Source organism: Aquarana catesbeiana, linkage group LG05 (assembly GCF_042186555.1).
Source record: "Aquarana catesbeiana isolate 2022-GZ linkage group LG05, ASM4218655v1, whole genome shotgun sequence".
Taxonomy (NCBI): Eukaryota; Metazoa; Chordata; class Amphibia; order Anura; family Ranidae; genus Aquarana; species Aquarana catesbeiana.
Window position 1 is genome coordinate 166224449 of NC_133328.1, and position 4801 is coordinate 166229249.

Consider the following 4801-nt stretch of genomic DNA (forward strand, 5'->3'; position numbering starts at 1 on the left):
TGTATACTGCTGTTCAGAGGGCCTGGGGCCCCACGCCTTTCCTTTTATTAATTTGGGTGCGGGTTTCCCCTTAATATCCATACAAGACCCAAAGGGCCTGGTAATGGAGGGGGGGGTGATCATGCTGTTTGTCTCACTGATTTTCATCCATATTACCGTGACATTACATTAAAGCCATAAGCAGTTTTAAATGACTTTTATCCCTTTAAAAATGTCATTTTGTGCAGGGACTTTTCTAAGCACGGGAAACACGCGCCACTTTACAGGCATACTATAGACACCCCCCCAGGTACGATATATAAAAGGAATAGTTCACTTTTTTTTTCACTTTAAGCATCATTAAAATCACTGCTCCCAAAAAAACGGCCATTTTTAAAACTTTTTTTTGCATTGATACATGTCCCCTGGGGCAGGACCCAGGTCCCCAAACCCTTTTTAGGACAATACCATGCAAATTAGCCTTTAAAATGAGCACTTTTGATTTTGAACGTTCGAGTCCCATAGACTTCAATGGGGTTCTAACGTTCGTGCAAATTTTCGGTCCGTTCGCAGGGAACTGAACCGGGGGGTGTTCAGCTCATCCCTAGTGGCCAAGGCCCAATTTTTCTGCCCCTGTTTAACAGGGGCGTGTATTTACAATTTTTGATGCAATACTTTGCAGCAGGGCTCATTCCTGTGCTCCAACTATAGCATCTGTGAGGGGTTGCAGTGTTGTGGCACCAGTGCCTAAGGCCCAATTTTTCTGTAATGTAGTTACAATTCTTGATATAATATTTCACAGCAGGGCCCGTTCCAGCGCCCACCAAGAGTAACTGTGAGGGCTTACATTGTTGTGGCAACACCAACACCTAAGGCCCAAATTTCTGCTGAGTATATAGGGCAGGCCTCTACTTTCAAACATCCAACTTACAAACGACTCCTACTTGCAAACGGAAGGAGACAACAGGAAGTGAGATGAAATCTACCCCAGGAAGGGAAATTCTCTCCTGTTATGCCCCGTACACACGGTCGGATTTTCCGATGGAAAATGTCTGATCGGAGCGTGTTGTCGGAAATTCCGACCGTGTGTGGGCTCCATCGGACATTTTCCATCGGATTTTCCGACACACAAAGTTGGACAGCAGGAGATAAAATTTTCCGACAACAAAATCCGTTGTCGGAAATTCCGATCGTGTGTACACAAATCCGACGGACAAAGTGCCACGCATGCTCAGAATAAATAAAGAGATGAAAGCTATTGGCCACTGCCCCGTTTATAGTCCCGACGTACATGTTTTACGTCACCGCGTTTAGAGCGATCGGATTTTCCGACAACTTTGTGTGACCGTGTGTATGCAAGACAAGTTTGAGCCAACATCCGTCAGAAGAAATCCTAGGATTTTGTTGTCGGAATGTCCGAACAAAGTCCGACCGTGTGTACGCCCTATAAGAGTTAATATGGGAAAAACGTGTTTCCTCTTCACTGATGCTTTATCACCAATCCTTGTTTCACTAAAAACCCCAAATTTTCAAAAAACATTTGTCGTTGGGACAGAAAGTGAGGTGAAATCTTCTGAAGAGGTGCACAGACAGCAAAATAAATGTTACAGGGGTGATAAAATGAGTAAAAATAGATTTTTTGGCTGGAGCTACACTTTAAAAATGTACCAGTTCAAAATTACAAACAGATTCTACTTAACAACAAACCTACAGTCCCTGTCTTGTTTGCACTGCCTGTATACTGCTGTTCAGAGTATATAGGGCCTGGGGGCCCCACGCCTTTCCTTTTTTTAATTTGGGTGCGGGGTTCCCCTTAATATCCATACAAGACCCAAAGGGCCTGGTAATGGACTGGGGGGTACCCATGCCGTTTGTCTCACTGATTTTCATCCATATTGCCGGGACCCGACATTACATTAAAGCCGCAAGCAGTTTTAAAAGACTTTTATTTCTTTAAAAATATCATTGGGACTGTTCTAAGCATGGGAAACACACGCCACTTTACAGGCATACTATAGACACCCCCCAGGTACGATATTTCAAGGAATATTTCACTTTTTTTTTTCACTTTAAACATCATTAAAATCACTGCTCCCAAAAAACGGACGTTTTTAAAACTTTTTTTTGCATCGATACATGTCCCCTGGGGCAGGACCTGGGTCCCCAAACCCTTTTTAGGACAATAACTTGCATATTAGCCTTTAAAATTAGCACTTTTTATTTTGAACGTTTGAGTCCCATAGACTTTAATGGGGTTCTAAAGTTTGCGCAAACTTTCGGTCCGTTCGTAGGTTTTGGTGTGAACCGAACAGGGCGGCGTTCAGCTCATCCCTACTGGTGATCCAAGACGGATTCATTTTTATGAATATGAGCCAATCAACAGAGTCTGTGAACAGGCGCACTCTGATCGGTTACAAAGCCTCCAGCAGCACTGAATGTGCATTCCGAAAGAACGTTGGATGCAGGACAGGCCAGTAGCTCAATTGCATATCGAGCAAGCTCTGGCCAGTCAGTGGTCCATCCTCAAGACCCAGTAACTCAGTGGATGTTCTGGTGGAAAGGTCTCCAAGTCTGATCCTGCCCCTAGATATTCCTGCACCATGTAATTCAGACGCTGGCGATGGTTGCTGGAACCGATCAGACCTGGGTGCTGAGGACTTAAGAATTGTCTGAGGGCATCGGTCAGCCAGCCACCTTCTCCACCGATCTTTCTGTGACTGAACAAAGCCTCAGCAACACGTTGTCCAGCACAAGGAAATTGTAACCTCCCAGGCTCTGGAAACGCATTGCACAAACCTTTCTGCAAGGCCTCCCAAAGATGTTCCATTCTCTGCTCCCTCTGCGAAGGCTGGATAAGTTCTGCAACCTTACCCTTGTAACGTGGACCAAGAAGGGTTGCCAGCCAGTATTGATCCCTCTCGTTGATACCACGAATCCTAGGGTACTTTCGCAGGCTTTGCAGGATCAGGGAGGCCATGCAGCGTAAGTTTGCAGAGGCATTTGATCCTGAATCCTCTGGGTCACTAAGGATCACATGATCCTCAACCATCTCCTCCCAGCCACATACAACTCCATGGGTTTTTTGGGACTGCAAATTATCCCTTGAAGACTGTTGCTGATGCGGAGTGTTATCCTCCACCTCCATGCTGACACAATCCTCCTCCTCTGTGTGATCGGAGGGCCTGCAGGAATACTAGTATCGGGATAAAGGGGGCATTGAGAGGTAAGGAAGTCCTCCTCTTCCTCCCACTGCTCTGCCCCAAGTGCCCTGTCCATTATTCCACGAAGCGTGCGCTCCAACAGGAAGACAAGAGGGACAGTATCACTGATGCATGCACTGTCACTGCTCACCATCCCCGTGGCCTCCTCAAATGGTGACAGTTACATAGTTACATAGTAAGGTTGAATAAAGACACAAGTCCATCCAGTTCAACCTGAGTACACACTCACATCGGTCCCTACCCTCAAGGAGCCCACAATCCAAGGTCCCCAACTTACATTCATATACTAGGGCCAATTTTTGGACAGAAGCCAATTAACCTACCAGCATGTCTTTGGAGCGTGGGAAGAAAGAAGAAGAAAGCGGAGTACCTGGAGGAAACCCGCGCAGGCACAGGGAGAACATGCAAACTCCAGGTACTCATTGGTGGCCCTCTACTGTGTGTGCAGCCGCTGCAGCATTGCCAACGTTGGGTTCCACCTGGTGGGCATGTCACAAATGAGGCGGTTTTTGGGTAGGTTGCATTCTCTTTGAATGTCAGCCAGCCGAGCACTGGCATTATATGACTGGTGGAAATGACCACAGACTTTCCTGGCCTGCCTCAGGAGATCCTGTAAGCCAGGGTACCTGCTCAAAAACCGCTGTACCACCAAATTCAGGATGTGAGCCAAATAGGGAACATGGGTTAAGTGTCATTGTCAGAGGGCAGAGAGGAGGTTGGTGCCATTGTCGCATACAACTATTCCTGGCTGAAGCTGGCGTGGCGTCAACCACCTCTGAGCCTGCCCCTGCAGAGCTGACAGAATCTCTGCCCCAGTGTGGCTCCTGTCCCTTAAGCAGACCAACTCAAGCCTGAGTGCTTGCGTAGCCCCTTGAACAGCTATGGAGCACCACTGGTTCAGAGGAGAAATCTGTAGAAGAAGAAGCCATAGAGGAAGAAGAAGAGGAGGGGGTGGAGGAGAGAGCTGTGGCAGAATCACCACTAGCATTTTGGAGACGTGGTGGTGGAACAAGCTCCAACAATACTGAACCCTGTCCTTCATCCTTCCCAGCTGCCAGCAGAGTTACCCAATGCGCCGTGAAAAAAAGGTAACGTCCCTGTCCATGCCTGCTGGACCATGAGTCAGCAGTAATCTGAACCTTACTGCTGACCGCCCTGTCCAATGAGGCCAAGACATTGCCTTCCACATGCTTGTAGAGAGCCGAAATGGCCTTCCGTGAAAATAAATTTGGCGTTTGGGAACTTGCCACTGAGGTACCGCACATTCCACAAATTCACGAAAGGGGGCAGAGTCTACCAGCTGAAAAGGCAGCAGTTGCAGTGCTAGCAATTTGGCCGAGCTAGCATTCAGACGCTGAGCATGTGGATGGCAGGGACCGAATTTCTTTTGACGGTTTAGCAACTGGGGTAGGGAAATTTGCCTGCTAAAATCCGATGTTGGTGTACTTGGGAACCTATTTCTATACCTTCCTCTCAGTGCAGGTTTCTGAGAGGACTGGAGGTATAGTGGGGTTGGAAATCCCAGCTGATGAAGAGCAAGGAGAGGTCCGCCTTGTTCTTTGATGTGGGTCTTTTAAGTGCTGTTGCCAACGGACTGCATG